Here is an 8,707-nt window from a genome sequence, read left to right as displayed (position 1 = left end):
CTTATAGCCAAACTTATAGCCAAACTTATACAACACCACAAATCCTTATGCAATTTTCCAGAATTTTAAATTCCTATTCAATTCTATTTTCTTATATCCTCAAAACTTAACAACCGAGGCTCTTATACTTCCCATATCCAAATTTTAATAGCCTAGTCTCCCAAGGTTTCGAACTGGTTTGATACCAATTTGTAAAACCCCAAAATTTTCATTTCCAAATTTCCTTTAAAATAATACTTTTTCTCAATTAAAATTTCATTAATAATCTAGCGGAAGCATTTACTAACAAAAAGAACTGGGTGTTACCGTCACGCTCAGGTATTTTTCTTATACCCAAATGCTAAAGCTAAAAATTACCAAATAATCTAAACAATAATTCAATAACTAACTATTACAAACTTGGTCTTTCTCCTTGAAAATAATCTATCACTTTGATCAAACTTATAGCCAAGCTCTATTTCTTCATCATCCAAAATCATCTACCTGTATACATATAATTTTCAAGATATACAAAAATAATAAAAAAGTTAGCACACTTTGCTAAGAAAACACGGTGTTAAACTCTACCCTCCTTAAAAATACAGTTACGTCCTCGTAACTTAAAAGAATACCTTATTAAAATAGCTCCAGAATAAGTAATTACGCGCTAACATCATCAACTTTTACCATAATAAATCACGTCCATAAAATCACCAATTTCAAATATTTTATTTCAACTATAACATAAACTATTACCTCCAAATTTTTCAATTCTCACCGAGTCATATAACACCATTTGCAAGTATTAGCAATCATACAAGATAGACATGAAACAATTATACAACACCACAAATCCTTATTGCAATTTTCCAGAATTTTAAATTCCTATTCAATTCTATTTTCTTATATCCTCAAAACTTAACAACCGAGGCTCTTATACTTCCCATATCCAAATTTTAATAGCCTAGTCTCCCAAGGTTTCGAACTGCTTTGATACCAATTTGTAAAACCCCAAAATTTTCATTTCCAAATTTCCTTTAAAATAATACTTTTTCTCAATTAAAATTTCATTAATAATCTAGCGGAAGCATTTACTAACAAAAAGAACTGGGTGTTACCGCCACGCTCAGGTATTTTTCTTATACCCAAATGCTAAAGCTAAAAATTACCAAATAATCTAAACAATAATTCAATAACTAACTATTACAAACTTGGTCTTTCTCCTTGAAAATAATCTATCATTTTTATCAAACTTATAGCCAAGCTCTCTTTCTTCATCATCCAAAATCATTTACCTGTATACATATAATTTTCAAGATATACAAAAATAACAAACACAGTTAGCACACTTTGCTAAGAAAACACGGTGTTCAACTCTACCCTCCTTAAAAATACAGTTACGTCCTCGTAACTTAAAAGAATACCTAATTAAAATAGCTCCAAAATAAGTAATTACGCGCTAACATCATCAACTTTTACCATAATAAATCACGTCCATAAAATCACCAATTTCAAATATTTTATTTCAACTATAACATAAAGTATTACCTCCAAATTTTTCAATTCTCACCGAGTCATATAACACCATCTGCAAGTATTAGCAATCATACAAGATAGACATGAAACAATTATACAACACCACAAATCCTTATGCAATATTTCCAGAATCTTAAATTCCTATTCAATTCTATTTTCTTATATCCTCAAAACTTAACAACCTAGGCTCTTATACTTCCCATATCCAAATTTTAATAGCCTAGTCTTCCAAGGGTTCGAACTGCTTTGATACCAATTTGTAACACCCCAAAATTTTCATTTCCAAATTTCCTTTACAATAATACTTTTTCTCAATTAAAATTTCATTAATACTCTAGCGGAAGCATTTACTAACCAAAAAGAACTGGGTGTTACCGCCACGCTCAGGTATTTTTCTTATACCCAAACGCTAATGCTAAAAATTACCAAATAATCTAAACAATAATCCAATAACTAACTATTACAAACTTGATCTTTCTCCTTGAAAATAATCTATCATTTTGATCAAACTTATAGCCAAGCTCTCTTTCTTCATCATCCAAAATCATTTACCTGTATACATATAATTTTCAAGATATACAAAAATAACAAACAAAGTAAGCACACTTTGCTAAGAAACTGTGGTGTCCAACTCTACCCTGCTTAAAAATACAGTTACGTCCTCGTAACTTAAAAGAATACCTTATTAAAATAGCTCCAGAATAAGTAATTACGCGCTAATATCACCAACTTTTACCATAATAAATCTCATCCATAAAATTACCAATTTCAAATATTTTATTTCAACCATAATATAAAGTATTACCTCCAAAATTTTCAATTCTCACCGAGTCATATAACACCATCTGCAAGTATTAGCAATCATTGAAGATAGATGTAACACCCCGTGTTACGACCCCTAAAACCAATTAATTATTTAACAAATTACCCAAAAGAAGGAATTAAATCACAATAATTAATTAGGAAAGGCCCACCATAGTCCATGGGCCCTTATCCCTAAACCCAACCCTTAGTTCCAAAAGGAATAGAATTAGCAAGCCTATAATATTAGTTCCTAACCAGGACTCCTAAATATATAAATAGGAGACTTAAGAGGCACCTAGAATCCCCCACCACAATAAACGGCTCACCACCCCAAAGAGCTCCAAGAATTCCCTTAGAAGAAATCAAGAAAGCAAGAAAGCTTAAAGAAAGACCCTTCATAGCCAAGGAATTAATTAAGGCTAAGAGGTAACCCATGTCTCAACAAAACCTATTTTCATAGCTACGATTCCCCTCTTAGGATTTCCCCATATCATTGTGTATTGATGATTGTGATATTATTATTGATGATTGGTGGGATGATTCCATGGGTGATCTTGATGATGAGAGGTTCTTGAAAATTATGGTGTTCTTGATAATTATATGACGTTCTTGATGATTATATGATGTTCTTGATAATTGTAAGATGTTCTTGATGTTTATGTGATATTCTTACCGAATCTTGATATTAGAAGATGAATTGTGTCCTTGTTGATTTAAAAGTGATTAGAACCCTAGGTTGTATCGTATGATATCGTTCTTGGTATACGGGGTGGGAATTCGCATGATTGGGTGTTGATTATGTTTAGAAAAGCATGATAGGTTATGTGGCGTATGTTTCTTGATTTTGATCCGTTAATTGCCAACGTGTGTTATCAATTGCGTTTGAAAGTGTCTAAGCATGGTTTCGGGTTCCACAAAGGTTCCCGGGGCGTTTTGTGATGAAAGAGTCAGTGGGGGGTAGGTGGGGGTAGGGGACCCGCCACCTACCCGCGGCCTTCTTGGGCAACGCCGGCAGCGGGCAGCTGCCCGCTGCCCGGATTTGCTACCGCCGGCGGGCAGCCGGCGGGTGATCCCTCACCCACCGGCTACCCGCTGGTTTGAACCCCACTTTGGGATTTTGGCTTCCTCGTTTGATGTTCCCCCGACCCCCGTGGTGTCCCAACGGACTCCGTCTATCGTGCCTATGTCTAGTTTGATTTTTCGGGTACCGTTCGTAGGTTGTATGAGTCTTATATATTGCATGCTAGTTGAATTGGTATCCCGTTGACCTAGGTGAAAGAAGTATGAACCCCTTAGGATTATTCGTAGTATGTGAAGGATCACGCATAGGTTTTGTTATACGTTTTCTCCCCCTTCCCAATGTGTTAATGTGAGTTGCATGTGCTTGCTATGTGTTATGTGTGCATGATACCCCAATCTGGTTGCGATCGGATTGGTTATTCCTGAGCTGCGGTTCAGAAGCTGGCTGCGGTCAGATTTACACTCTTGGGCTGCGGTCCACCGTTTGGTTGCGATCAAACATTTCTACATGAGCTGCGGTTCATACTTTCCTGGCTGCGGTCAGATGACATACTCTTGGGCTGCGGTCCACTGTTTGGTTGCGATCAAACTATGATGAGCTGCGGTTCATCGGTCGGTTGCGATCGACCCCTCCGTGTTGCGATACGGGGCAGGGTGCTGCGGGGCCGTGTCAGAGCTATATGCGCTGACCCTCATGTATGGGCATGCGATTGGTCCTGTGGCGCCAACAAAGTGTGCTATGTGATGAAATACGGATGAGTTGTTGTTATGAGTGTCTTGGGGATGTGACTAGGGGATTTACACTGGGAATCGCATGTGTTGGGTTATGGTCATTAATTATGCTTATCTTTACCTGTCTTGCCTGTTCGTAACTATATATGTTGGTATAACTGCTGTCTGTGTTTAGCCCTATCTGATGAGTCTATCCCTGTTTTAAAAGCTAGAGTTCGTAGGATATATCTTCATGTTCAAAATGGTTTTCGTATATCTATATATATCTATATGTATTGTATTTCAACGCGTTGGAGTGGGTTACCAGCATCTCTCGCTGAACAGATATATTTGGCTTTCAGGCACAGAAGAATAAGTCACTGGAGCGCGCTAGAACTTGGAGCGTAGAAGTAGACAGTTTCCCTTTCGGCCTGCGTGCCATGCTTATGCATTTACATTATTGAGGACATTAGTTAGTTAGCCTGTGCACCTGAGTTCTCTAGCTCAGGTGTGGCATAGCACCCCGTACTCTTGTACTACGTTCTGGGATTTAATGAGATTTCACCTTTATTTTATAAGTTTTAAATATCTTGAAAATTTGGGCTGTTACAGTTGGTATCAGAGCCTAAGTTTGACCCTAGGATAAGACTCTTAAAACCGGACTTTAGGACATTAGGCTTGAACTAAAGGTATTTAGGAACATAGGACGCAGGAATTTTAGGACGCGCGGTGAGATTGTGAAACCTACACATAAACCCCCTCACTTGATTCCTTCCTTGTCTAAAGAAAACCTTCCTCCGCTTATCACGTTAAAGAAAGACGCAAAGCTCTAATTTAATGTTCTTATAAACATTGACTCAGAAAGACGACAGCATGGCACCCAACAGAAGACAATCAAGGACTCCGGAACCCACCACGCACGACCCCCTGACCCAAACACTACAACAGCTAACGCAAGTCGCCCAGGCACTAAGCGACGTAGCTCTTCGCAACAACAGGCCCCCGCCTCCTCCATCAAACACGAACTCAGACGTCGCCCGACAAGTTTCAAATCATCGACCACCCACGTTCTCAGGAGAGAGGACCCCGTGATCCTGGAGGAATGGATCCGGGCCCTCGACAAAATCCTCGGGTTAGTGGAATGCCCAGAAGAACGTCGCGTAGAGATAGCCTCGTTCTACTTCGGACACGAAGCCGATCTTTGGTGGATCTACGAGGGTCCCGCTTACCAACAAGAACCAGGATTCAATTGGGAAAACCTCAAAACACGACTACGAGAACGATTCTACCCAACACACGTAAAGGCATCCATGTACGAAGAATTCCTCCATCTAAAACAAGGGACAACCACCGTCATGGAATAGCACAAGCGATTCCTCGAACTAGCGCGCTTCGCACCAGAGCTAGTCCCCACCGAAGTAACCAAAATAGAAAGATTCGTCTCGGGCCTCAACTTCGAAGCCCGGAAAGCACTAGTGGTAAGCAGACCTCGGACTCTCAACGAGGCTTACTCCAGTGCCGCCAATCTCTATCGTATCCAACTACTCCAGCGCGGGGTTCAGGAACAGATACGAAAAAGAAACACCGGAGGGGGAGCACCACCGGTAAAAAGAACAAGGAACGACACCAACACAAGACCAGGCAACCTGACCAACCAAAGACCGTCCCTAGGGAACAATGAAGCAAACCCAAGGAGCTTCCCTTGCCCAAAATGCAACAAAAGCCATAGAGGGAAAGATTGCATGGGCAATCCCTGGCGATGCTTCAACTGCGGAGAAGAAGGGCACAAGGCCTTCCAGTGCGTTCAACCCCAAAGGCCACGCCCCACCAACACAGGTCAACACGGAGGCACCACCCACCAAGGGAACTACGGCGCTCCCGGGAAAATATTCGTCATGAGCTGCACACAAGCCGACCTCGGGAACGAGAGCAACCTCGAGGAGGGGAACCTAACCCCAGAAGATGAGGATCACACAAACCCCGCAGGAGAAAATCAAGAAGACGAATTCTGTCTAGGATAAACCGGCAATTCCTTGTAATCACCTTCATAGTAAAACTACTTATTTAGCGATTACTTCGGAATTTTATAAATAAAAGATTCGATTAAAATTCGATCCTGCTTATAAAAACGAAACCACAAACTATATAACAAGCCAAGCCTCCCATCACTAGAAGACAAAAGATCCCATCACTAGAAGACAAAAGAGGGAAAAAGACAAGGACCACACCATCAAGAAAAGCCTAGTGTTGCCAATAGGAATTGAACCCTTGACCTCCTATATACAACCGGATTTGCTACCGCCGGCGGGCAGCCGGCGGGTGATCCCTCACCTACCGGCTACCCGCTGGTTTGAACCCCACTTTGGGATTTTGGCTTCCCCGTTTGATGTTCCTCCGACCCCCGTGGTGTCCCAACGGACTCCGTCTATCGTGCCTATGTCTAGTTTGATATTTCGGGTACCGTTCGTAGGTTGTATGAGTCTTATATATTGCATGCTAGTTGAATTGGTATCCCGTTGACCTAGGTGAAAGAAGTATGAACCCCTTAGGATTATTCTTAGTAGGTGAAGGATCACGCATAGGTTTTGTTATACGTTTTCTCCCCCTTCCCAATGTGTTAATGTGAGTTGCATGTGCTTGCTATGTGTTATGTGTGCATGATACCCCATTCCGGTTGCGATCGGATTGGTTATTCCTGAGCTGCGGTTCAGAAGCTGGCTGCGGTCAGATTTACACTCTTGGGCTGCGGTCCACCGTTTGGTTGCGATCAAACGTTTCTACATGAGCTGCGGTTCATACTTTCCTGGCTACGGTCAGATGACATACTATTGGCTGCGGTCCACTGTTTGGTTGCGATCAAACTATGATGAGCTACGGTTCATCGGTCGGTTGCGATCGACCCCTCCGTGTTACGATACGGGGCAGGGTGCTGCGGGGCCGTGTCAGAGCTATATGCGCTGACCCTCATGTATGGGCATGCGATTGGTCCTGTGGCGCCAACAAAGTGTGCTATGTGATGAAATACGGATGAGTTGTTGTTATGAGTGTCTTGGGGATGTGACTAGGGGATTTACACTGGGAATCGCATGTGTTGGGTTATGGTCATTAATTATGCTTATCTTTACCTGTCTTGCCTGTTCGTAACTATATATGTTGGTATAACTGCTGTCTGTGCTTAGCCCTATCTGATGAGTCTATCCCTGTTTTAAAAGCTAGAGTTCGTAGGATATATCTTCATGTTCAAAATGGTTTTCGTATATCTATATATATCTATATGTATTGTATTTCAACGCGTTGGAGTGGGTTACCAGCATCTCTCGCTGAACAGATATATTTGGCTTTCAGGCACAGAAGAATAAGTCACTAGAGCGCGCTAGAACTTGGAGCGTAGAAGTAGACAGTTTCCCTTTCGGCCTGCGTGCCATGCTTATGCATTTACATTATTGAGGACATTAGTTAGTTAGCCTGTGCACCTAAGTTCTCTAGCTCAGGTGTGGCATAGCACCCCGTACTCTTGTACTACGTTTTGGGATTTAATGAGATTTCACCTTTATTTTATAAGTTTTAAATATCTTGAAAATTTGGGGTGTTACAATAGACATGAAACAATTATACAACACCACAAATCCTTATTGCAATATTTCCAGAATCTTAAATTCCTATTCAATTCGATTTTCTTATATCCTCAAAACATAACAACCTAGGCTCTTATACTTCCCATATCCAAAATTTAATAGCCTAGTCTCCCAAGGGTTCGAACTGCTTTGATACCAATTTGTAACTCCCAAAAATTTTCATTTCCAAATTTCCTTTACAATAATACTTTTTCTCAATTAAAATTTCATTAATACTCTAGCGGAAGCATTTACTAAGCAAAAAGAACTGGGTGTTACCGCCACGCTCAGGTATTTTTCTTATACCCAAATGCTAAGGTTAAAAATTAAAAAATAATCTAAACAATAATCCAATAACTAACTATTACAAACTTGATCTTTCTCCTTGAAAATAATCTATCACTTTGATCAAACTTATAGCCAAGCTCTCTTTCTTCATCATCCAAAATCATTTACCTGTATACATATAATTTTCAAGATATACAAAAATAACGAACAAAGTTAACACACTTTGCTAAGAAAACACGGTGTTAAACTCTACCCTCCTTAAAAATACAGTTACGTCTTCGTAACTTAAAAGAATACCTTATTAAAATAGCTCCAGAATAAGTAATTACGCCCTAACATCACCAACTTTTACCATAATAAATCACGTCCATAAAATCACAATTTTCAAATATTTTATTTTAACTATAAAATAAAGTATTACCTCCAAAATTTTCAATTCTCACCAAGTCATATAACACCATCTGCAAGTATTAGCAATCATCGAAGATAGACATGAAACAATTATACAACACCACAAATCCTTATTGCAATATTTCCAGAATCTTAAATTCCTATTCATTTCTATTTTCTTATATCCTCAAAACTTAACAACCTAGGCTCTTAGACTTCCCATATCCAAAATTTAATAGCCTAGTCTCCCAAGGGTTCGAACTGCTTTGATACCAATTTGTAACACCCCAAAATTTTCATTTCCAAATTTCCTTTACAGTAATACTTTTTCTCAATTAAAATTTCATTAATACTCTAGCGGAAGC

This window comes from Ipomoea nil, unplaced genomic scaffold, assembly GCF_001879475.1.
Source record: "Ipomoea nil cultivar Tokyo-kokei standard unplaced genomic scaffold, Asagao_1.1 scaffold0457, whole genome shotgun sequence".
Classification (NCBI taxonomy): Eukaryota; Viridiplantae; Streptophyta; class Magnoliopsida; order Solanales; family Convolvulaceae; genus Ipomoea; species Ipomoea nil.
Note: the sequence above shows the minus strand (reverse complement) of the source record.